The 27890-nt window shown below is 32.9% G+C and overlaps 1 pseudogene; it reads left to right on the forward strand.

Annotated features, from left to right (window-relative positions):
* Positions 1–336: 336 nt before the first annotated feature.
* LOC124918384 lies at positions 337–23699 on the forward strand (annotated as a pseudogene).
* The last annotated feature ends 4191 nt before the right edge of the window (positions 23700–27890 follow it).

Genomic DNA, 27890 nt, shown 5'->3' on the forward strand with positions numbered 1-27890 from the left:
TTCAGGTAAAATTTCTAAATCCAAAGGAACCTCAAATCATACTCATGAGGCAAGGAAACCGGGCGGTCAACAAGATGTTCCACCAGAACCTGAAATGTCAATTGAGGTTAGCATGCGTCGTGATGTTCCTATCAATGCTGTTCCAATTGGAACCTATCGATCCACATCCGAGGAAGTGATACCAAGACAGGTGGATATCAGACAAATAGTCTTGGAAACTATATCTTTATTACAAGATATTTTTCAATCCTTTGAATCTCGTTTGGACCGAATAGAGACCTTGCAAGCTCCTCCTCTAATACTCAAAACCAAGGTTTAGAAAGGCTAAGACAAGAGATGCGACAAGATCTCAAGAAGCTCAAACCCTTCTTCAACAAAACTCTTAATCTTCAAAACGAAACCAAATTTGGTGTTGATGTTCTCACCTCTCAATTACTAGAAATGACCAAGTCTCATAATGTTGCCGATGCTGAAAGATTAAGAGAACAAGAGGCAGTAGTTCAACGATTCCAAGATGATGAAAATGCAGCAGCTGAGGCCGCTAAACGAACTGAGGTTGAGGAAGATTATATGACTTTTGTGATCGATTTTTTTAAAAAAAGAATGTTTGATCGACTAGTTTGAAAATTCTGGGACACTCTTTAAAAAAATTTATTTTTTGAAAACGTGAGGGAAATTAATTTTAATGTTGAAAAAAATTAAGTTTTAAAAACGAGGCTTTATAGACAACTCCATATCTTACCTTCCCGTCGAATCTGGGAGAGATTGGGAGTTTTTTAATGGGAAGTATGTCATAGGCCTTTTTTTTTAACTTTTTTCAGTATTAATTAACCTCACGACTAGAGAGTCGCCACCTAATTTCAAAAATTAGGAATTTAAGAGATGTGAGTTCGGCGTTTGGTTACGTGTGGGAAAGGGTTTTTTAGACGCTATGTCCCACAACGCCCCTAAGGTCTCTACTAATTAATTTTGGCCTTTCTTTAAAAAATTCTTACGCTTTACATTTTAGGTTTTTCCATTTTAAACATTTAATGAGTTTGCATGAGATAAAAATATAAGTATAGATAAAAGAAAACAACAGCAAATAATTTACACATAAAGTTATCCTAAAAATCAAAACTAGGCAAGTTATTAATAAAAAATTAATTGGCCTAAGTCTAGATTAATTTTTAAGAAACTTTAGTGAATTATTTAAAGGTCTAAAATTTTACTATTTTGGGGTTTTTTTATTTAAATAAAAATAATAATGAAAATAATAAAAATAATAATAAAATAATAAAATAATAATAAATAAAATAAAATAAAATAAAAAAAGTCCTATGTCTAAAGAAAATTCTAAGTATAAGTTTGGGCTAAGTTCAATTTTAGTTAGGATTTAATTTTAATTTTTTTTCTAACCTAGGATCAAACAAGCCACAAACTCTCAACTAATAAAAAAAATGTCAACAAAAAATAAACCTAAATCTAAAATGCAGAAATAAATAAAATAAACAAATAAACAAATAAAAAATAAAAAAGTTGAAGACTGCAGCAAGCGTCGCCTGGGAAGCGTTAGAAGTCTGATTCAGCAGCAGCTGGAGCAGAGCAAGCGCGTCTGGAAAGCGCCGAGACCTTGGGAGAAGTGCTGGAAGGCTGAAGAACATGCGTCTCCTTATAGAATAACTTGCTGTTTTTTTAGTTTTTCCACCTAATCCTAGCTAAAAAAATTATTTGGTGATCCAAATGGATCCCAATGAACATGAAACTTTGCAGAAAAATTATAATAAAACAATTAAACATTTATATAAATAAAAAAACCTTAGATCTAGTTACTTAAAAGAATAAAAAATCAACTATATAAAATAAGACAAATTTTACATTTTTTTTTTATTTTGGTAGTGTTTTTGAAAACTTTTTTCTGCTTTTTTATTTATTTATTTACATGTTATTTCTATCATACTTATTTACATGATTAATGTACATAAATAAAACCTACACGCCTATCAAAACAATAAATTTAAAGGAAATCATACATAATATAAAGTACAAAGAAAATAAAAATCAAATGAAAGTAAAATTCAAATTCAAATTTAAATAAACAAAAGAAAGGAAAAAGAGCTTACAAAGGGTTACTCTTTATATCCTTGCAAAAAAATGAAAACCCTAATCAAGAGACTTGTGACTCAACAAATCTAGTTGGTGCTCTTGCTTAGGTTTTTTAGAAAAGTAGGGTCTGCAGCCTAATGTGTAAAGAGAGAGAAGAAGGTGAAGATTGAAGGTCGAAAGTTCCAGCCCTTGCTAGGGTGTTAAGAGGGGTATTTATAGGCCAAGCTATGAAACCCTAGGGCCCAAAGGCCCATTTAACAAACTTGACCGTTGGAAAGAAAACTATTTTAAACATTTACAAATGTTTAAAATAATGGAGCAATCTCCACTTGACATGTCACTAAATCAAGTTTTCAATCCAATGGGATTTAATCTTTATTTAATAAATGATGTAATACTTGGTCATTTTAATTTTTAATTAAAAATGACCAAGCCTTCATGCTTCTCCAACGGCTGAATTATTCTTCCTTTCACAACTTCTTCCTTTATTTTAGCAATCTCTTTTTTCCTTCTTTGACCTAGGATGCTTCTCATTATTGTGTAGACACCGTTATCTTTTTATTTTTGCACGTTATCCCTTTACACACCCTTCATCCTACAAAAAAAAGATTTTGTTAAAAACAAAAATAAACAATTTTATTTTTAATTATTCCTATTTATAAGGAACAATTCTAATTAAATAAATAAAATGCAAACTAACTTATTCAAGAAATCAAATTTCAAAGTTTAATCTAACTAATCTAACAAACAAAATATAACTAACGAAATTTTATAAAAACGCTAATATATATTTTGTAAAATATTTTTTTTTAATTTTTTTTATAAATACCCAAGGTAATTAATTAAATAAAACCTTGAATATTCTAAGTATAATAACTTCTCTAAGTGTTGTAACATAGACAAATTACTACCTTAACTTTATTAAGAATCCAAAATCAATTATTTTCAAAAACTCAATTGTTCTAAAAATAATCGTCTTTAATATAAATCGTGCAATGAGTCCGTGAATGAATTCGAGAAAATTTTATAGACTCAGATTTATGAAAAGTATAAACTATAAAATTAGGTGTGAAAAATGAGTGTCTACAGAATGCCCCTCTTGGACAAAATTTGTAGAAAACACTTGGTTTAGAAAAATGCATGTCCAAGCTTGAAAATAGGCACTGCGTTTTGAAAACACCCAATTTATAGTTTATTTTTGGCTTCCTTGAATGAAAAGAGAACAAACCTGACGAGTCTCTCGGGAGACTCGTGTAATTTACCCTTCATTCTTCAAAGTCGGTTTATCATCCACTCGTTGACGATTCACCTTTGTTTAGAATATGCATCGCTCCTGGTTTATCGATCGTGTAGATCGAGCCTGGTGGTTTCGACCATATTTCTACACACCTCGCCTAGTCTTTGGATTGTACATGAGTACACATCTTGACTTAGTTTGCTGATTGTATTTTTTAGCGAAATACTATTTAATCACAATTCTACTTAGTGATTATATAGATTTAAGTGTCGCTGGTCAGTTTAGCGAAACACTTTTTAATCACAACTCTGCTTAGTGATTATATATGTTTAAGTATCGCTGGTCAGTTTAGCGAAATACTATTTAATCACAACTCTACTTAGTGATTATTATAGATTTAGGTATCGCTGGTCAGTTTAGAGAAATACTATTTAATCACAATTCTGCTTAGTGATTATATAGATTTAAGTATCACTGGTCAGTTTAGCGAAATACTATTTAATCACAATTCTGCTTAGTGATTATATAGATTTAAGTGCCGCTGGTCAGTTTAGCGAAACACTTTTTAATCACAATTCTGCTTAGTGATTATATGGATTTGAGTATCGCTGGTCAATTTAGCGAAATACTATTTAATCACAATTCTGCTTAGTGATTATATAGATTTAAGTATTGCTGGTCAGTTTAGCGAATACTATTTAATCACAATTCTGCTTAGTGATTATATAGATTTAAGTGCCGCTGGTCAGTTTAGCGAAAAACTTTTTAATCACAATTCTGCTTAGTGATTATATGGATTTGAGTATCGCTGGTCAGTTTAGCGAAATACTATTTAATCACAATTCTTCTTAGTGATTATATAGATTTAAGTATTGCTGGTCAGTTTAGCGAATACTATTTAATCACAATTCTGCTTAGTGATTATATAGATTTAAGTGCCGCTGGTCAGTTTAGCAAAACACTTTTTAATCACAATTCTGCTTAGTGATTATATAGAATCTAAGTATCGCTGGTCAATTTAGCGAAATACTATTTAATCACAATTCTGCTTAGTGATTATATAGATTTAAGTATTGCTGGTCAGTTTAGCGAATACTATTTAATCACAATTCTACTTAGTGATTATATAGATTTAAGTGCCGCTGGTCAGTTTAGCGAAACACTTTTTAATCACAATTCTGCTTAGTGATTATATGGATTTGAGTATCGCTGGTCAGTTTAGCGAAATACTATTTAATCACAATTCTACTTAGTGATTATATAGATTTAAGTGCCGCTGGTCAGTTTAGCGAAACACTTTTTAATCACAATTCTGCTTAGTGATTATATGGATTTGAGTATCGCTGGTCAGTTTAGCGAAATACTATTTAATCACAATTCTGCTTAGTGATTATATAGATTTAAGTATTGCTGGTCAGTTTAGCGAATACTATTTAATCACAATTCTGCTTAGTGATTATATAGATTTAAGTGCCGCTGGTCAGTTTAGCGAAACACTTTTTAATCACAATTCTACTTAGTGATTATATGGATTTGAGTATCGCTGGTCAGTTTAGCGAAATACTATTTAATCACAATTCTGCTTAGTGATTATATAGATTTAAGTATTGCTGGTCAGTTTAGCGAATACTATTTAATCACAATTCTGCTTAGTGATTTAAGTTCGAAGTTAGACTTCCTTAATTTTCAAAACACTAGCGTCTTCTTCAACGATTTTGAAATACTTTCAAGAATCGGTTCCATACTTTCTTCCTTAGAGTGTGTCGAGAGGAAACCACATGTAATCGATGTTCTTCGAGATTCATGCTGTCACTTTTGGGGACTTGTCTTTCGCCAAGACGTTTTGCCCTGAGTTTTTCGAGGGATTTGTTCGCTCGAATGCTTAATCTTTCAACCACGCGTCATGAGGTTGAGCCTCGCTTCTCAAATTCGGAGGTCAGTGTGCTTAAGATTCTATGGCCTTGGGCTCTTTTATACTCAGGGTATATTTAATAGAATCGGTACATTCTTGTTCTTGCATTGGCAATTTAGACAAGAGTCTAGATGAACATCAAATGGTGATTTCAATATCTCAACCTCTACGAGTATTTTTCTATTTTATTCGGCCTCTTTTCTTTATGACCGGGGTGTATCTGATAGATTCAAACACTTTGTTCTTGCTTAGCAATTAGATAGAATCTAAATGAACAACAGTATTGTATTTCATATCTCAACCAACACAGTCTTTGTTTAATTGATTTTACTTTTCTTGAGGTCTTAGATCTTTGGCACTTGACCTCCAATTGAGACGAGACATCGCCTTTGTTGATGACATGGTTCCGAGTTTGGGCATTCATCTTTTTATGAGCTCTCTCTTAAACATCAGTAGTTTAAGCTTTCGTCTAGGCTCGAGGTAGATCCATTTGCGAAGCGCTTTACTCAGATTCCACAAGTTACATTAGTTCGTCAAGAGACATCCATTGGGGAGAAACGTATTTTCCCGCATCCCTACTTATTTCTTGCACTCGCTCATCAGTTCGCTTGGCATTAGAAAAAAAAAAATCAGGGGTCTATCTTTTTTTTTTTTTTTTATCTTCCACAAATGCCCCTAGTTTCGACACAAGAGGTTTGATTGTTTTGGATAGATTTGTGATCCCAATTTCTCGTTGGCTTTAACTCTTTGGGGATCTTTCAATCATTTCATTTTCATAAAATGCCCCTAGTGTCGATACAGGGTTTGATTTTTGAAAATGTTTAGGACCGGGCTCATACAAGCTGCCTACGTATCCCATAGCTAGGGGAATTCAGGTCCAACGTAGTTCCATGCACATCCTTGTGAAAAATGTTTGTGTATGTGTGAATGTTTTGAAAATCTTTTGAGATCATAAGTCGAAGAGAAAAAATACTTTAGCTTTGGGCGTTATATTTTCTCAAGTGGGACTCTGTGAGGATCTTGTGGTCATTTTTATTTTAATAAAAATGCCCCTAGTATTGACTAGGAGTTTTTGGTTTAGGAGTCAACTCAGAGTGTGATTAACTCCCTTTTTAATGTATACGAAATGAATGTATGCGATGTGTTGTGAAATGAAATGTCTTTCAACTTCTTTCGATAATTGATAGTGGTGACCGCACCCTTGATGGGTTGCCTACGTACTCTAGAGAGAGATCAGGTCTCACGTAGTTCACAACTTGTGAAGTTATGAACTTTGATGTATGTAATAAGCAATGAATGTATGTTATGTGAAATGAAATGTCTATCAACTTCTTTCGATAATTGATAGTGGTGACCGCACCCTGGATGGGTTGCCTACGTACTCTCGAGAGAGATCAGGTCTTACGTAGTTCACAACTTGTGATGTTATGAACTTTGATGTATGTAATGAGAAATGAATGCATGTTATGTGAAATGTCTATCAATTTCTATCGATAATTGATAGTGGTGACCGCACCCTGGATGGGTTGCCTACGTACTCTCGAGAGAGATCAGGTCTTACGTAGTTCACAACTTGTGAAGTTATGAACTTTGATGTATGGGATTCAACACGCATGCTTTAGATGAAGTATCTTTTGACATGTCGACATTGAAGGGTGCTGAGAGTTCTTCTCCATCCAAGGTGGTCAATCTCGTGGCGCCACCTGAAAAGACCTTCTTGACGAGGTAGGGTCCTTCCCATGGTGTTTGGAATTTCCCTCTAGGGTCTAGTATCCGTAAGTTCTTCTTTAGAACTAAATCGCCTTCTTGAATGTTCCTAGGTTTCACCTTCTTGTTGAAATCTCTGGTTATTCTTCTTTGGTATGTTTGCGTGTGACATAATGCGTCTAACCTCTTGTCTTCCATAAGGGCTAGCTGATTGTACCGTGACTTACACCAATCTTCCTCCACTACTTGTGTCTCGAGTAAAACTCTTAAAGTAGGAACTTCGATTTCGATAGGTTGCACTGCATCCATTCCGTAGACTAATGCAAATGGTGTTTCTCCCGTTGACGTTCGAATGGTTGTTCTATATCCCCATAAGGCGTATGGAAGCTTCTCGTGCCAATCTTTGTATGTCTGAGTCATCTTCTTGATAATAGTGATGATGTTCTTGTTCGCTGCCTCTACTGCGCCGTTCGTTTGAGGACGATAAGGTGAGGATTTGTGGTGTTCAATCATGTATTCATCTAGTACTTTGAGTACTTCTCCCCGGAAGTGTCCACCATTGTCTGAGATCAAAGCATGAGGAACTCCATAACGTGCAATGATGTTGTTTCGTATGAACTTGGCAACATGTGATGACTTGAGAACCTTATATGATTGAGCTTCGACCCACTTGGTGAAATAATCGATAGCCACCAGGATGAATTCGTGTCCGTTTGAAGCGTGAGGATAAATTTTCCCGATGATATCTATTCCCCATGTCGAGAATGGCCATGGTGAAGTCATGTTGTAAAGTAGAGATGCTGGGGTGTGCTTCAAGTTCGCGTAAACTTGACATTGATGACAGTTCTTAACATATTCTACACATTCTTGTTCCATATTCTGCCAATAATAGCCAAAGCGAAGGATCTTCTTAGCGAGTACTGATCCGTTCATGTGTGGGCCACATCCTGCATGTACTTCCTCCATGATCTGTGATGCTTGAGGTTGGTCGATGCATAACATGTTCTGACCGTCAAAGGAGCGTCGATATAGCTTTCCTGCGAGTAGCACGTAGTTAGTTGCGTATTGGCGTAGAGCTCTCCTCTCTTTCTTTTGGAAGTGTGAAGGATACTCTCCATGCTCAACGTACTTCTGTAGAGGTTCGAACCAAGGTTTGGGCGCCACTTCGGTGTTGCCAATCGTCCTCTTCTCGAAGTCTCGTTTCTGTTTCTGACGAATCTTCAAAGGCTTGATTTTGATTCCTTCTGGAATTTGCGTCATGGCTGCTAACGTGGCCAAAGCGTCTGCGAATCGATTTTGACTTCTCGGAGCATGTGTGAATGTTACATGTTCAAACTTTTCTATTAGAGTCGATAAGTGTTGATGGTAGGGTTTGAGGTTGTCTCCTTTGACTTGTCATTCACCATTAGCTTGTGAAATGACTAAGTTTGAGTCTCCTACTACTTCTAGACGTCTCGCTCCTTTTTCATGAGCAATCTTCAAGCCAGAGATGCACGCTTCATACTCTGCCTCATTGTTAGTCACTTGATATTCGAGCTTGACTGAAATTGGATTGTATGTTCCCATAGGATCGATGAGTAGTATCCCGATGCCATAACCTTGTTTTCCTGAAGCTCCATCGAATAATAGCTTCCATGTTGTAGGGTTAATAGTCATCACTTCGTCGTCTGGGAATGCTAACTCCTCTTCGTCTTCAACTTCGATTGGTTGGTCTGCGAGAAAATCTGCTACAATGCTCCCCTTGATAGATTTCTGAATTGTGTATACGATGTCGTACTCTGATATCATCATCATCCACTTAGCTAACCTCGGAGACAAAAGCGTTTTCTGGAATAAATGACGAATTGGATCGAGTCTTGATACTAACTTGACTGTGTGAGCTTGCATGTAATGTCTTAGCCTCTTAGTGACCCAAGCTAGAGCCCAACACACCTTTTCTACTGGCGAGTAATTAAGTTCGTAGCCCGTCATGCGCTTGCTTATGTAGTAGACTGCGACTTCCATCTTTTCCTCGTTTTCTTGGGCTAGTAGACTACCCATTGCGTTTTCCGTGACTGTTAAGTATAGGATTAGCGGTATGCCTGGTCTTGGCGGCATAAGAATGGGAGGATTCTTGAGGTATCCCTTTATCTTCTCGAATGCGTTCTGACAAGCATCATCCCAAACGAATCTTTCATTTTCCTTAAAAGTTTAAACAAAGGATCACATGTCATAGTCAACTTGTTTATGAATCGACTTATATACTGGATCTTTCCTAGAAAGCCTCGCACTTCTTTCTCACTTCGTGGAGGTGGCATTGCCGTGATCGCTTCTATCTTGCTCGGATCAACCTCAATTCCTCTTTGTGTGATTAAGAAGCCTAACATCTTTCCTGCTATCACTCCAAATGTACACTTCTTTGGGTTGAGCCTAAGTTGGAACTTCCTGATGCGTTGTAAGAATTTGTCAAGATTTTGGATGTGCCCTTCTCGATCTTTTGATTTGACAATCATATCATCGACATAGACTTCTACCACCTTGTGGATCATATCGTGAAGAATCATCGTGGCAGCTCGTTGATACGTTGCTCCTGCGTTCTTCAGCCCGAAAGGCATGACCCGATAACAAAATGTTCCGACTTCTGTGATGAACGTTGTCTTCTCCTTGTCTTCAGGAGCCATCAGTACTTGGTTGTAACCTGAGAATCCGTCCATGAATGATAGAAGTTGATGGCCTGCTGCATGATCCACTAGCACGTTGATGTGTGGTAGTGGAAAGTTGTCTTTAGGGCTTGCTTTGTTGAGATCCCGATAGTCTACACACACTCGGATCTTTCCATCTTTCTTTACGACTGGGACTACATTGGCGATCCATTCTGGGTAATCTACCACTTCAAGGAATCTTGCATCGAGCTGTTTCTGAACTTCCTCTTTGATCTTGTCCACGATGTATGCCTTCATTCTTTGGAGCTTTGGGATGATCTTAGCGTAGATCAGATCTTGAAACTTCTGTTTGAGAGGGAAACAACAATTAGTGGAATGCCCTCTAGTCTAGTGATATCCGCACCACTCATTTGCGAACTTGCCCATTACTTCTCTACCAGGTTCCGGTGTTAACGTTTGAATCAACTTCTTCTGTAACAAGTTCCTTAAGGCCTTCGACAATGACATCCCCAAGTCGTCAAATTTTCTACGAGGTGGAGCAATAGTGGCACTCCTTGCTAGTGATGATTGTTGACTTTGTTTAGGAGAAATGGGTTCTCTTGATGAGCATTTTGTCCTCGAGTTTGACGTGCTTGCATGGCTCTTGTTTTGAATAGACCTTTCTGCAGCTTTCCAACCGTCCATGAATGCCTTGCTTACCCTTTCTCTTTCTTCTCGCAAGCTTTTCGGATTAAGGGGTTCGATTGTCGCATAAGTTTCGACTTATGTTGTGAGGTCTTCAAGCTGTTGCCCCAATTGTATCAGGGTATCACGAAGATCGTCTAGCTTTAGATGAACTGACTCATTGAACCTTCTTGGTGGGTTAGTCATTGTAAATTATGGTGAATATGAGTATGTTGTGTTCAAGAGAACAAAGTCAGTTCGAACCCCTTTATCAAGTAAAACAAGCAATGCGTTGCTCGTATGCACATAATTTCTAACACGCAATAGACGCTCAATTTACCCATTCACATTGTAAAACATGTAGAAAAGGATGAGTAAAATAAGAATGAGTTATTTTATTAAAATCCTAAGTGTCATGGATAAAATCACAAACTCAAGTCATAAAATAAAATAAGAATAGAAAGCAAGCACCCCTCATCCTTTCGTTACAATGTCGCTCATGTATCTTCATAAGGAGATTTACATTTCAAGCATAAAGAAATCTAGTCTAAGTCTTCTAACCTTCAAGTCTTTTCATCTTTCTTGATCGTCTTTGCGCCTCATGCGTCTCTCTTGATCGTCTTTGTGTTTCACGCGTCTTTCTTGATTAGATCTTGCGCTTAGAATCTGAGTAGTAAAGACACAAAGAAAGAAAACTAGTTACATTAGATTCTTCTTTTAGCTTTTCTAAGTTTCCTCGATTTTACTCCTTTAAAACTATTAAGTTTAGCCTCAAAATTTCGAAATTGTTCACATGTTTCATGAAATTTTAAAACTTTGAATGGATAAACTGAGCGCCTAGAAATATCTATATGCATACATGTATTTATCATATATAGTAGTCAAGTAAAGAGCTTCGTGACGTGGCTTTGTTGCTCGACATGACGAGACGAGACAACGGCTTGGTAGAATTGGCTTTTTGGATTTTTGTTCTAAAGTTGGAAATGGCTTAAGAGAGAGTTGTTCCACCGACAAGGATACTATCCCAAAAGGGATCTCTCGATGTAAGGGGAGCTCTCAATTGGACATCCCCCTCACCTCTATTTCAAAATCCCTCATTTTCAATAGTAGGGGATATTTGAAAAGAAGAGAGGGTTAATCCGGGTTTTTTCCTATTGTTTTTCTCAACTCTCAAATCACACAAAAGCCTTCAAGGCAAGGGTTGAGGGTGTCATTCACATTGACTACCCTTAGCACATAAAATATAGATGTGTGAGCTTCATCCAACGATGTATACCCACACACCTTCACATTGGAGCTCCAAGTCTCATGCAAATAATCAATTAATGTGAACATGAAGTATGAATTAAAGCGTAAGAAAGATTAAATACTTGGCCAAAATTACTTTCAAGTCAAACGTCGAATGTCCCCAGCAGAGTCGCCAGAAAACTGTGATCGATTTTTTAAAAAAAAGAATATTTGATCGACTAGTTTGAAAATTCTGGGACACTCTTTAAAAAAATTTATTTTTTGAAAACGTGAGGGAAATTAATTTTAATGTTGAAAAAAATTAAGTTTTAAAAACGAGGCTTTATAGACAACTCCATATCTTACCTTCCCGTCGAATCTGGGAGAGATTGGGAGTTTTTTAATGGGAAGTATGTCATAGGCCTTTTTTTTAACTTTTTTCAGTATTAATTAACCTCACGACTAGAGAGTCGCCACCTAATTTCAAAAATTAGGAATTTAAGAGATGTGAGTTCGGCGTTTGGTTACGTGTGGGAAAGGGTTTTTTAGACGCTATGTCCCACAACGCCCCTAAGGTCTCTACTAATTAATTTTGGCCTTTCTTTAAAAAATTCTTACGCTTTACATTTTAGGTTTTTCCATTTTAAACATTTAATGAGTTTGCATGAGATAAAAATATAAGTATAGATAAAAGAAAACAACAGCAAATAATTTACACATAAAGTTATCCTAAAAATCAAAACTAGGCAAGTTATTAATAAAAAATTAATTGGCCTAAGTCTAGATTAATTTTTAAGAAACTTTAGTGAATTATTTAAAGGTCTAAAATTTTACTATTTTGGGGTTTTTTTATTTAAATAAAAATAATAATGAAAATAATAAAAATAATAATAAAATAATAAAATAATAATAAATAAAATAAAATAAAATAAAAAAAGTCCTATGTCTAAAGAAAATTCTAAGTATAAGTTTGGGCTAAGTTCAATTTTAGTTAGGATTTAATTTTAATTTTTTTTCTAACCTAGGATCAAACAAGCCACAAACTCTCAACTAATAAAAAAAATGTCAACAAAAAATAAACCTAAATCTAAAATGCAGAAATAAATAAAATAAACAAATAAACAAATAAAAAATAAAAAAGTTGAAGACTGCAGCAAGCGTCGCCTGGGAAGCGTTAGAAGTCTGATTCAGCAGCAGCTGGAGCAGAGCAAGCGCGTCTGGAAAGCGCCGAGACCTTGGGAGAAGTGCTGGAAGGCTGAAGAACATGCGTCTCCTTATAGAATAACTTGCTGTTTTTTTAGTTTTTCCACCTAATCCTAGCTAAAAAAATTATTTGGTGATCCAAATGGATCCCAATGAACATGAAACTTTGCAGAAAAATTATAATAAAACAATTAAACATTTATATAAATAAAAAAACCTTAGATCTAGTTACTTAAAAGAATAAAAAATCAACTATATAAAATAAGACAAATTTTACATTTTTTTTTTTATTTTGGTAGTGTTTTTGAAAACTTTTTTCTGCTTTTTTATTTATTTATTTACATGTTATTTCTATCCTACTTATTTACATGATTAAGGTACATAAATAAAACCTACACGCCTATCAAAACAATAAATTTAAAGGAAATCATACATAATATAAAGTACAAAGAAAATAAAAATCAAATGAAAGTAAAATTCAAATTCAAATTTAAATAAACAAAAGAAAGGAAAAAGAGCTTACAAAGGGTTACTCTTTATATCCTTGCAAAAAAATGAAAACCCTAATCAAGAGACTTGTGACTCAACAAATCTAGTTGGTGCTCTTGCTTAGGTTTTTTAGAAAAGTAGGGTCTGCAGCCTAATGTGTAAAGAGAGAGAAGAAGGTGAAGATTGAAGGTCGAAAGTTCCAGCCCTTGCTAGGGTGTTAAGAGGGGTATTTATAGGCCAAGCTATGAAACCCTAGGGCCCAAAGGCCCATTTAACAAACTTGACCGTTGGAAAGAAAACTATTTTAAACATTTACAAATGTTTAAAATAATGGAGCAATCTCCACTTGACATGTCACTAAATCAAGTTTTCAATCCAATGGGGTTTAATCTTTATTTAATAAATGATGTAATACTTGGTCATTTTAATTTTTAATTAAAAATGACCAAGCCTTCATGCTTCTCCAACGGCTGAATTATTCTTCCTTTCACAACTTCTTCCTTTATTTTAGCAATCTCTTTTTTCCTTCTTTGACCTAGGATGCTTCTCATTATTGTGTAGACACCGTTATCTTTTTATTTTTGCACGTTATCCCTTTACACACCCTTCATCCTACAAAAAAAGATTTTGTTAAAAACAAAAATAAACAATTTTATTTTTAATTATTCCTATTTATAAGGAACAATTCTAATTAAATAAATAAAATGCAAACTAACTTATTCAAGAAATCAAATTTCAAAGTTTAATCTAACTAATCTAACAAACAAAATATAACTAACGAAATTTTATAAAAACGCTAATATATATTTTGTAAAATATTTTTTTTTAATTTTTTTTTATAAATACCCAAGGTAATTAATTAAATAAAACCTTGAATATTCTAAGTATAATAACTTCTCTAAGTGTTGTAACATAGACAAATTACTACCTTAACTTTATTAAGAATCCAAAATCAATTATTTTCAAAAACTCAATTGTTCTAAAAATAATCGTCTTTAATATAAATCGTGCAATGAGTCCGTGAATGAATTCGAGAAAATTTTATAGACTCAGATTTATGAAAAGTATAAACTATAAAATTAGGTGTGAAAAATGAGTGTCTACAACTTTATCCCAAATGACGAACCAACTTGTGAACTCTCGGTCTCAACCTGAAATTCCACGCAGTGCTTGGTCCACTCGAAGGTTACATCGAGGTGATGGGATTAGTATTGACGATATACTTGATCCACCAAGGGGAAGGAGTCGTGGGTTTAATACTGAGGATCAACCCAATGAACCCTTTATGGTCGAAGTAAGGAAGGACATTGAAAAGAGAACCTCAAGAGGGAGACGCTAAACCTTTCTTTTAATACATGTTCTCATTTATGTCTTTCAATTTGGAACTCATTTTGAATGTTTTTGTTAAACATTTGGTTTTTGACTAACTATATCAATTGTATCGGTTATCAAATAGGAAAGGTCAAAATGAAGTTTAAACGCATGATTAAAGTGTTTTGATCAAGTTAGCTGGTTTTGATAGTTTTAGGGTAAAACAATCAAAAAGGGAGAAGTTAATAAGAAATAGATCACTAGCTTTGAATATTTAGTTTAAATAATCAAGGAGGGAGAAATTTTAAGATCAAATTAGTTAATTAACTTAAAATAATTAGGGAGAAATTGTTAAGTAAAAAATAGTTAATTAAATATTAGTATTAATTAACTATTAAATAAAGAACCTAACTGTGTTAATTTAATCTTGTGCAGGACTAAGTTACTAAAGATACTCAGTATTTTTATCAAAAATCGGTTTTTATCAAGATCAATATTTTTCAAAGGCGCAATTGGTTTTTATCATGATCGGTATTTTTCAAAGGCGTAATTGGTTTTTATTAAGATCGGTATTTTACAATGGCGCAATCGGTTTTTATCAAGATCGGTAATTTTACAAAGGCGCAACCGATTTTTATCAAGATCGGTAATTTTACAAAGGAGTAATCTTTTTTTTATCAAGATCGGTTATTTTACAAAGGCGCAATCGGTTTTTATCAAGATCGGTAATTTTACAAAGACGCAATCGGTTTTTATCAAGATCAGTAATTTTACAAAGACGCAATCGGTTTTTATCAATATCGGTATTTTTCAAAGGCGTAATCGGTTTTTATAAGATCAGAATTTTTCAAAGGCGTAATCGGTTTTTACAAGATCAGTATTATTGTAAGCGTTGTCGGTTTTTATCAAGATCGGTATTTTGCAAACGCGGAGCCGGTAGTTTGCATTTCGGTTTTATTTTAAAACAAAGTCGGCATTTTTCACAGATCGGTTTTATATCAAAATGGAGCACGTCCGGTAATTTACTAGTTTGGTGATACATTGGAACACTTCTGGCTTTATCAGTAGTCAACTTTAGGTATCTCCAACAATTGTTTCTATTTTTGTACAAAGACTGACGAAAATCTTTTGGCAGCATCAGAACTTTGCTAAAAGAATCAAAGACAAGTCAAACTTCTGAGATTTACACTCCTCGTAAATCATAATCCCATTAATGACAATTTGGCTTATTATCATCTAAGTATAGAAAAGATCAAAGAATATATCATCTAATGTACTATTCTGGACCTCAACCAATCAAGATCAAGACTAATATCTTATGAAGAAAAATATGTCCGTTGAACAACAAAAATATGGCTGTTGACATTTGCCTATTTAAGGAGACAAAGGACAACTTGCTTCATACGGTTTTCTGAACAATCTTTTCACGAACCTTAAGTCATCAACTCTTTCAAAGCTCTAAAAGTTTCACAAGCTTTCAAGTGTGTTAGATTTCTAAATTTGTATTACAATTCTACCTATTCTGTGTGAGTGGTTAGTATTGTAAGTTGACAAAATTCATTTCTACTCAATAGAGAGTGTGTGCTAGGAGTTCGAAAACAGTCAGTAATTAAATTCTAGTTGTTCGACTGGGTTATATACGAGTGTTGTATCCAATCAAATCTTCTAGTGAATATCTTTCTCGATGTCAAGAAGAATGGGTGACGTAGGAGCTTTATCTCCGAACATCCAAAAACATCCTTTGTGTCGTGTGTTCTTTCCTATTACATTACTCTAATCTTGGTGTGTTGCTTTAAGTCGAAATTTTTTTTCCTCTCTTGAACTCCGTTCAAGAGTTTATGACGACTTGTGGAGAATAGAAACGAGATTAACCTCTAACAGAGTTATTATCAAACGAAGTGTGTGTAAGCGTTCAACTTTGTGAGACTCTAGTCTCCATCGTTGATCCCGATCCTAACACTCTTTATAATTATTATTGTTATTACCATATTTATTTTGTTGCCTGAAATTAGATGTGTATCTTAGGTTTCTTCTAATCAAACAAAAGAGGCTGCTAGATTTGCATAACTGTGGAACAAAATAATTATTGGCTTCAAAGATGAGGATCTCATAAATAATAGGTAACTGAAAATTGTTTGATTTGAGCTTGGTATCCGCTTTTTCCATTTGACTTCTAATTTTGTTCTATTCTGTTTTGTTTGTTTCTAGTGAAATGAACCTGTTGCTTGTTACACATTTGGCTAATCGTGATTTAGATCTCATCCAATGACCACCCTTTTTACTTACTAGCAAGGTTTGATGTATATATGTTATTAATCTTTTATTTTCCTGATACGAGAGAAAAGATATCTATTTTCCTTTTGTAGCTTTCTATAGCGTTGGACATGGCTAAAGATAGTGGTAATGCAAGAGATAATCATCTGACAAAGAGATTAAATCAAGACAATTATATGCTTTGTGATGTTCATGAGTGTTATGCTTCATTCAAAAGTATATTGAATTCTTTAGTTTTGGGGGAACCTGAGAAACTGTATGTTGAAAGCTACTTGATAATGTAGTTAAATAAGCAATTCTTTTATAATTTTGCTGGATATAATAGAATAGTTTCTTTTTACCCAAAAGATATTAGGCAGGCTACTGGACCAGGGATAGTGAAGTTAGCTTCTGTAGCTTACAACTTTTTTAGGACATTGAACTCTTCCTTCATCCTAGAAATGTTTGAAACTGAAGTTGTTGTTGATATAAAGTTCACTTATGTTGTTTCTTGCTAACAATATGGCATTCAGAAAAGAGATGGAGATCCTCGTGCAAAAGACATTTTGAAACTCATGACAATTCCAGCGATACCTTTAACATAACACCGAAATGGATGATATTCATTCATACATTAGGCCAGAGGAAGACTCAATCTAAACCTAATATTATGGTTTTTGATGGTATTCACTTATAACTTTTGGTGTTCATTACCCAAATATGAATATCATGTTTTGTCTTATGAATATTGTATGAATATTTGTTGGTTTTGTCTTATGTTATGAATAATTATATGCATAATTGTTGATTTTGTCTTATAAATATTGTTGTATGAATAATTGTTGATTTTGTCTTATAAATATTGTTGTATGAATAATTGTTGGTTTTGTCTTATGTTATGAATAATTGTATGAATAATTGCGAAAACTACATTATTCCTCCGTCATTTTAATATGCGAGAATTACAATACCCCTCCGTCACTTTAATATGCGAGAATTACATTACCCCTCCGTCACTTTAATATGCGAGAATTATAATACCACTCCGTCACTTTAATATGTGAGAAGAACATTACCCCTCCGTCACTTTAATAATGCAATGTCAATGATGTCACCAACCTTTTCCTCTGCAAACCAACTTCTGAATCTTTGGAGCCTTGCTAACCTTCTTCCTTGTCAAAAAAAATTCCAAACATCAATCAAAATAATTTCTTTCATTTTTTATTCACAACAATAAAACACCCACCTTTCTTGTTTGTGAATGTTTTGCGGTATGTGTTCACATACTTGCGCACATCATCCTTTTGGAAAGATTGAACAACTTACGGATTTTGGATGCCCTCTTTGGAGCCCTCATTCTGGGCTTCTCAACATCGGGCAATCCTGGAAGGTCGTTATCTCCCTTCTTCACAATAACTAAGTTGAGAACAGAGAGATTTTGGCTTACAATGCATCCATCTCACCATCTTATATTATTTCCCCCATCAGATAACAGATCAAACTGCAGTTTAACAGTAGGAAATCAACCCTCACTAAGGGATTAAAAATACATACAGTCAGTCATCCATACCAGCAATATCTTCAGCCTGGTCAGCCTTAACTATGTGAACTCCACCCTTAAGACCATTTTGAAAATCTCCCAAGCCTCTTCCGCCAGCAAGAATTTGACTTTTAATAACTAACTACACAAGAATGAGAATCAATTTAATCATTTTTGTTCTTTTACTTCAATTGTAATGCGACTAAAATAAATTTAAATAGAAACTTCACAGTGGTAGGAATAGCTTGCATTAGGTCAAACCATATTCACTCAAGGTATTCTTTCCAACTTCGCTATCAAAAACTTCGATTTCACAATGGAGATTAGGAAAAATCTCTCTAAATTAACTAAACAAATGACGTTTTATCACAATTTTGGCTATCAGAAACACGAATGACAAACTAAATAAACATCTGCAATCATAAATCACCTCACTCTCATTGAGAAATGAATCCTAAACTGCCTTTTTTACTTCTTCAACTGACCCAACAACAAGACCTTTCAGAACATTGATCCCATGTTTACCCATTAATTCGGTTCCATGTCCACACACACATAAAATAATGTCAATAAATATAGATCAAATATAGAAATCCTAACTTTGCTAGCTTGGGGTCTCCTCCAAAATGTAGAGCAAAATGTTTAATGTAGACGGAAATTCACAACTGAAATCGCTTGTGCGAATATGTTATCATCCGCACACTACAATTCATAGAAATAGTGGAAAAACATAAAATAAAAACCTAATACTCGTGGATGTTTAGACGGTGAAGTTACTGTTGCTGCCATTTTCCGGCGACGGACAAAGACTGAGAAACAAGTTTATTGATCAAACCTCTTACCATATTTCAGATCTTCAGATACAGATGAAAGATAAAATGCTGGTAATAAAGACGACACCACCGGAAACAGAGAATGCCCTAACTAGCTCCAATTTGCTGATTCTTCTTGTGAGATAACCTCATATTTACTTGCTGCTTAATTAGTGTTTGTCGAAGATATGACGCTTTCATTAGGGTTTTCTATTTATATACTCTGATGTGCAAGCATTATAGATGCGAGAATCATGTAATGCTCATACGATGATATGCGAGCATTATAGATGGGAGAATCATGTAATGCTTGTACGATGATGTGCCAACATTATAGATGCGAGAATCATGTAATGCTAGTATGATGATGTGTGAGCATTACATGATTATCGCATTTTTATTGTTCGCACATCAGCAGTAATGTATTATCAGGGGCAAAAACGACATTTCACAGGGCAAAAAGGCCCTTTTTGCAAGGTTTATCAAACGTGGGTCTTTTTTGGAATTAGGCCTATTATGAGGGCCATTTCATCAAATTTCCCCTAATTTATATATATATAATGATGTTTAAGTATTTTGATTTAGGGTTATATACACGTGCTTCCCTCATTCACCAGGTTATAGAAGTGGATTTCGCGAGTTTCGAGGTATAAGGAAATCTTGCGGGTATTTCTCTCCCCCACCTAAGGATGAGCGATCCTTGACTACTTAACCCTAAAAGGCCATCCCTAAATGCAGACACTGGTGATGTCTTCGGAAAATGAAAACCTACAATAAGGCCATCCCTAAAGGCAATCATCTCCGTCGGATGAGCGATCCTCGATCAGTAGACGCTAGTGATGACTTCGGAAGATGAAAACCTACGGTAAGGCCATCCTCTTTTTTTTATTATAGTTTATGATCTCTCGGTTATTCATCTTTTCCTCTAGGGTTTTGGGTTGTAGCTATTAGTCCGACACTTGGTGGGTTAGTGTTTTTATCATCTCTCATTCAGGTTTATGTTGTTTTTGTTGTTGATTCTCAAAATTAGTGAAAAATGAGAGAACATCAATTTGAAAGATAGTTTTGTAACTAATTCAGATTGGTTGAATATAAGAACTGGTGAGTTGATTTAATAAAGCAGCCTGATGTTGGTAAGACTGCTTTTTTTATAGATGTTTTATTGAAGATATAGAATTCATAAATTGATTGGAATTGAATTTGAGAATGATAATTAATGTTCTTCAATAGAAATGGAGTCCTTTTCACCTGGTATAAAAAGCAAATCGAAGCCATGCACAAATTGAAATTGAATCTGAGAAAGATAATTAATGTTCTTCAACAAAAATGGAGTCATTTTCACCTGGTATAGGAAGAAAATCGAAGTCATGCACAAATTGGAATTGAATATTAGAAAGATAATTGATGTTCTTAGACATAAATTGAGTCCTTTTCACCTAGTATTGGAAGCAAATAGAAGCCATGCACAAAATTTTCCAGGTTCAAATCTTAACTACTTAAAGGAAAACTTGTAAATGCACTTTTATGATCTATTGATTCTAGAACTTGTCAGAAAATATACACATCCATAAATATACTTAGAACTAATGGATTTGGAATTTAAAGGTTGTGAAACAGGTTATGGTCCATTTAATAATACTATAACAAAGGCTATTGAATGGAATTGTTTGATCAATGAGTGTCAAATGTTTTATTCAAAATGGATGTGGAACAAAATTGTGTTGTCTAATGGAAGAAAAGGTACATATAACTTTGCAGATTTAGAGAACTAGACCTTAATTGATTTGTCGTTTGTTGAGAAAGATCATTTTGTTTCTTTTTTCAACTTGATGCATTGACAAAGCTATTGAAGTGAATATAGTTATTTCTAAGAATACTAATGTGGCCTATGAATTTCTTGGATCTATACTTAATCTATTAGTTGCCTTTTCTATGGGTTTTTTTTATATATAATCTTGTTTTTATTTCAGCTTATTTAACCTTAAATTGTGATAGTCTAAGTTGCTTATGAGTTCCATCTACATGTAAGGACCTACGGTAAGGCCATCCTCTTTTTATTAATGCTTTAGCACAAATGTTGGTGTAACTTAATGATGAATTGGATTAATTGAATGCTCGCCTTTGCATAGAGAGAGTCGTGACAAGGATCAACCTCTTACAATCGAACCTGCTGCCAAAACTATTAATTTACCAGCGGCTGTGAAGTTTACTGATAGGTAGTACTTGAATATTTTGCAGTCATTAGGCCAGTCTGTTCATAGTTTGTTCACATTTATTGGATCTAAGTGGTCGTATAATTTACTGGTGAGTGGTCAAATCATTCAATATTTAATAATTTACAGAACTCATTTGTTGATGAAAGATTGTCATTCATTCTTTGATCTACCTTTTAGTACTATACAACTTTTTACCTATTGAATCATTCTGGAAATTCCAACATTGATTCTATTATGTTTTACCTTAATTCTACATAAATCGAACAACTGAACACCTTTATGGTTATTCTACAACTGAAGCTCTAAGTGAAAAGTCAATTGAGCTCTTGATCGATGACCTAGATTTTACTATAGCCAACAATATTGTGCAACACGTGACGACGAGTGAGAACTAGACTGCCAATTTCCTGTTAAGCACAAAAACAGAGATATTCGTAGTTGTCGCAACCAGCACACCTTTCTACGATGACGACGACACTTTAATAGGTATTATATGTGCATTGAATGATTCACGACCATACCAAGAAACGAGGCCTTCATTCCGATGTACTGAGAATTTAGACACAAGCATAGAGCTTTAGCCGACTCCCTCAACAACCACTCCAAGTTTGATTTGGTTAGTACCTGCAACTGCAATATATCTTCATTTAATTTGTATTGATCGTAGTTTATTGTGATGATGGATTGTATATATATTAACATAAACAAACATCAAAGGTAAGCAACAAGGTGAAGTAAAAAAAATCAAGTTAGGAGATGGAATAATGGTTCATGAAGGAGGGAGTGGAGATATATAATCATCATTTTGATCATGGTTTCTCAGATTTAGCTTTTTCTGAGCATAGAGAAGATGCAAATTCTAGTGGAGCAAGTACTCCAAGAGGGGATCCGATAGCGTCTTCTACATTTAACTTGATTTCTAAAGAACATTTTAGTGATGAAACTGTAGGAGAAATCTGGGATTCAGAAGATCATTACATCAAGAGTCGAAACCTGGATAGGTAAGAAAAGACTATCTTGGCCGGTAAAGGGAATGATCAGCAGAAATGTTCATTAGAGAATAAAACCACACGTTTTATATGACCATGGTTAAATAAGGACCAAGAGAACGACCAAACAACATGTCATTATCTTCATAGTTCTTTTTCTAAAGGAAAACAAGAACAAGTGATCAGGGTAATCAACCTACTAACAATGATGTAATCGACCTGCTGGAAATGATGTGTCAGGGTCTTGGTTCTCGTCCTTTAATGTTAATAGCAATGTAGTGCAAGTACTTGTGGAAGTATCGACAATAGTGTTGTTAATAAATTTGACATGGAGGATTGCTTCGATTATGAGATTTCATGAGAGGACTTGACAATTGGAGAATCAGTTGGACAAGGTAATCATCTTTTTCTTTTAATTGCTTTGTTAGTTGTTACATTTTTTTCACCTTAGATCATTTCTTCATATATACATACATACATGCAAAATATGGATCTTCATTTATTAAATATTTTTAAAATAAATAAATAAATTGCTCTTATCTTTCTTAGGTTGTTGTTGTTGTATATTTCAGGTAAAGACTAATTCAACTACTTGTAGGAAATAAGTCCAAATTTGAGGGAACAATTATCTTTTAGATCTGTTGGTGTAATTCAAGTGTCAAAAGTTTTATCTAAGATACCAAAGGTTACGGGTTCGATTCCCACTGAGAACATCCTAATTTGAACTATTTGGTTTATGTATGTATACATGTGCTCATTCTAAAAGCCAAAACTTGTGAATCAATGATTAGAGGTTTCAATATATTGATTTTAGTTGCATATGACAGTAGTAATATAGCATATTAGTAAGTTGTGATAATTATTCAATATGTTATTCTTATTGTTACTAACATGCAAATAAACACTATTGCAGGTTCTTGTGACACTGTCTACCATGCTTTGTGGAATGGATCGGTATATTTGTCTAGCTCCATTTCAATCCTCCTTTATCTTCATACATATTTAATTGTTCTATCTCTTTTTGTCAATGTTAAAAGTAATGTGCCATTTAATTTCCACAAATTCTCCCTTATTAAAAGTAATGTTAAAAGCTGTCAAAGTGTTTTCCAAACAGGAATATTTAGATGATATCGTACACTCCTTCAGACAAGAGGTTTGTGATAAACAGTCAAGTGACATTCTTTTTTCTTTTAATGCTACCAGTAGCTGGAGGGTTTTATGTTGATGAAGTATTTCTGATTGTGTTTATTTTCAATGGTAATCTTACAAAAATAAGGTATTATGAGGAGTGGTTCTGATATGATATTGTTATTAGGATTTTGGGGGATCATTGGGCAGGGAGGCTGCGACAAAATGAGTAATGATTTTTGGAAAGAGACATTACTGAATGAAAATGGAAAGAAAATGGATTGAGATTTGCCAATGTTATATATTATGAATTGTGATTTGTTTTGTTTGAAAGAATTAGTTAGTTAAAAGAGTTAAGAAAAATGAATTTCAGTGATTTGTTCAATTATTCATCGTGTAGTGTATGGTAGTGTAATAATGACCAGATTATCTGACTAATTTGTTTGATTTAGAAAATGTTGTGAGATAGGATTCTAACTTAAACTCTTAGTCCCTGATTTGATTTCATGATGCAAAGCCTCCATTTTCCTCCTCAATATAAAACAATCTTGTATTGAGAATTTGAAATTTTTGTCTTGAAACATATCAAACCTCTGTTGATATAATAAAAAATAAAAATATAGTTGTAATAAACATTATCATTTTATATGAATGTTTACTAATTTGATTGATAAATTGTTAGTGTTTTTTTAATATTTGTTGTTTGTGATTTTTATTCTTCATCAAATTATTTCTCTCTTTTGTTACATTAGGGGTGAGCAAACGGGTAAACCCAACCCGTATTATCCAACCCAAATTAAATTTACCCAACCCATAATTCAACCCATATTATTTACTAATATGGGTTGAGTATGAGTTGAGTTGAGTATGAGTTGGGTAACCCAAATTATTTTATTTTTATTTTTTCATTTAATATGTATTTGATTCATTTAACACATTTTTATTCGTTTAACACGTTTTCCACATTTTTCACGTTTTGACACGTTTTGAAATGCTTAACACGTTTTTCACGTTTTTGACATGTTTAATACGTTTTTCACACGTTTAATACGTTTTTCACACGTTAAACACGTTTTTGGCACGTTTAACACATTTTGACACGTTGAACACGTTTTTCATGTTTTTGGCATGTTTAACACGTTTTCACGATTATGACACATTTAACACATTTTGACACGTTTTTCACATTTTCGGGCACGTTTTGACATTTTAACATGTTTTTCATATTTTTGACACGTTGAACACGTTTTCACATGTTTTCACGTTTTTGGCACGTTTAACACGTTTAAACACGTTTCACACATGTCCTACAATTTTGACACGTTTAACACGTTTTTGACACGTTTTTCACATTTTCGACACGTTTAATATGTTTTTTACACGTTTTTGACATGTTTTTCACGTTTTCGACAAGTTTAATACGTTTTTTACACGTTTTGACACGTTTAACATGTTTTTGGTACGTTTAACACATTTTGACACGCTGGACATTGTTTTCATGTTTTGACATGTTTGACATGTTTGACATGTTTAACACATTTTTGACACACATTTTTCACGATTACGTCACATTTTCATGTTTTTGGCACGTTTTGACATGTTTAACATGTTTTTCATATTTTTGACACGTTGAACACGTTTTCACATATTTGTCACGTTTTTGGCACGTTTAACACGTTTTGACACATTTCATACGTTTTCCACGTTTTGACACGTTTCACACGTTTTCCACATTTTAAAATGTTTAATACGTTTTTCACATATTTGACGTGCCAAAACGTGTTAAACGTGCCAAAAACGTGAAAAACGTGTTAAACGTGCCAAAAATGTGTTAAAACCTATCAAAATGTGTTAGCGTGCAAAAACATATTAAACATGTAAAAAATATGTTAAACGTGTTAAAATGTCAAAAACGTGTTAAACATGCCAAAAACGTGAAAACGTGCCAAAATGTGAAAAACGTGTTAAACGTACCAAAACTTGTTAAATGAACTAAAAATGTGTTAAATGAGCCAAAATGTGTTAAACGTGCTAAACGTGCCAAAAATGTAAAAAATCTGTCAAATATGTCAAAAACGTGTTAAACATGCCAAAGACGTGAAAAACATGTTAAACGTATAAAAAACATGTTAAACGTGTTAAACATTCAAAAACGTGTTTAAATGTCAAAAACATGTTAAACGTGTCAAAAACGTGAAAACCGTGTTAAACTTATCAATAACATGTTATTTATTAAAAATGTGTTAAACGTGACAAAAATGTAAAAAAATGTGTTAAACTTGTCAAAAACGCGATAAACGTATTAAACATGTCAAAAACGTGTTAAGCGTGACAAAAACGTGAAAAATGTGTTATTAGTGTGAAAACGTGTTAAACATGTCAAAAACGTGAAAATATGTTATTAGTGTGAAAACCTGTTAAAACATGTCAAAAACGTGTTAAACGTGCAAAAAAACATGAAAACGTGTGAAAAACGTGTTATAAGTGTGAAAACGTGTTGAAAATATTAAAACCGTGTTAAACGTGTTAAACGTATGAAAAACGTGTTATAAGTGTGAAAACGTGTTGAAAATATTAAAACCGTGTTAAACGTGTTAAACGTATGAAAAACGTGTTAAACATGTCAAAAACGTGTCCGTCTTTAAGTTAGAAGATGATTAGTTTATATTTGATTAATAATAGAGAAATAAATTAAATTTATATAATTTGGGTAATTTGGGTAACTCTAACCCAACCCAAATTAAACCCAACACATACTCAACCCAACCCATATTCAACCCAACCCATATTCAACCCAACCCATATTAACCAACCCAAATTAATATTTTGGGTTTGGGTTAGGGTTAGGGTTGGGTAAACCCAAATTATGCTCGCCCCTATGTTACATTATTATTGTTGACCTTATTATTTTGATTTTTTATTTCTTTAAATGAATAACCTTAAACTCCTAAAAAATTTTGTAATAATAGGTAAGATAATATAATCTTAATAACTTAAGTGTTTTTGTAAGTTTTTAATTTTATTTTGGTTGAATAACAACAAAATATTTGTAATGAATTAAAAAATATGTATAAAAAAATTATATTTGAATAATATTTTTATAAATAACCTCATGAGTAGTTTATTAGTTTTTTTTTAAATTGAACTGAATAGTATGAAATTATAATTATTATGATTTGATTTTGTAAGTTATTTAAATGGATTAATAATTTTAGTTATTATCTGTTCTATAATAAATTAATAGGAAAAAAGCTCACTTAGACGTATGTACTTGTACAACTAGCTCACTTAGACGTATGTACTAATAAAAGATCATTTAAACATATGTACTATCAAAAATTGGCTCATTTAGCCTCTTTTAGTAACCATGGTTAACTTTTATTTTTAAATTTATATATTTATTAATTAAATATTAATATATTTTCTCTCTCATCCCTTTTCATTTATTACTAATAAATGAAGTCTCTATTTTTTTTTAATCTTTTTTATTATTTTTATATGAGCATTTATTATTGATTATTTTAATTTTATTTTATATATATATATATATGAGTATTCATCATTAATTATTTTAACTTTATATTTTTTTTTCTTTCTTATATTTTTTTCTTATATTCACATAGATTATTAATTATTTTAAAATTGTTTGATCCCAATGATTGAATATAACAATGAAAATCATTTCAACAATGAAAATCCTTTCAACAATACAAATTCTTCAACACAAAAATAAATTAATTAAGAATTAAAAATTGAATAAACCCAAAAAAGTAATAATCAAATATTAGACAAAATAATGCACCTATTATAAGTCGTGAATAAAAATTAAATAAAAAATTATTAATTTCATTTTTGTTTATATTAAATTAAATAAGAAAAAATTATTCAAAAAAATATTCCAGTAAAATATAAAATTTATAAATAAATTGTTAAATATTTTTCAAAAATGAGAATTTAAGCAATATGAGAAATAAAAACAAATAAAGAAAATGAAGATAACATATAAAAGAGAAATTAATATTAAAATAAATTAAGAATAAAATAAATTACCTAGTTTAATTAATGAAAAAGAAGGAGAGAGAAAATATATTAATATTTAATTAATAAATATATAAATTTAAAAATAAAAGTTAACATGTTACTAAAAGAGACTAAATGAGCCAATTTTTGATAATACATATGTTTAAATGATCTTTTATTAGTACATATGTCTAAGTGAGCTAGTTATACAAGTACATACGTCTAAACGAGCTTTTTTCCAAATTAATATCTGTTTGTTAGGTACAAATGTTTACTTACTTACATCAATTATTATATATATTTTAAATTTTGTATGTTAATAATTATTTGGGTCAACTTTTGTTAGTAGAAGAATTTTTTATGAATTTTTATTAAAATTATATTTTATTTGGTCTGAAATTGTAAAATTTTATTTTTTATACTTTTTATTAAATAAATAATGGAACCATTAGATAT

The sequence above is a fragment of the Impatiens glandulifera genome, unplaced genomic scaffold (assembly GCF_907164915.1).
Source record: "Impatiens glandulifera unplaced genomic scaffold, dImpGla2.1, whole genome shotgun sequence".
NCBI lineage: Eukaryota > Viridiplantae > Streptophyta > Magnoliopsida > Ericales > Balsaminaceae > Impatiens > Impatiens glandulifera.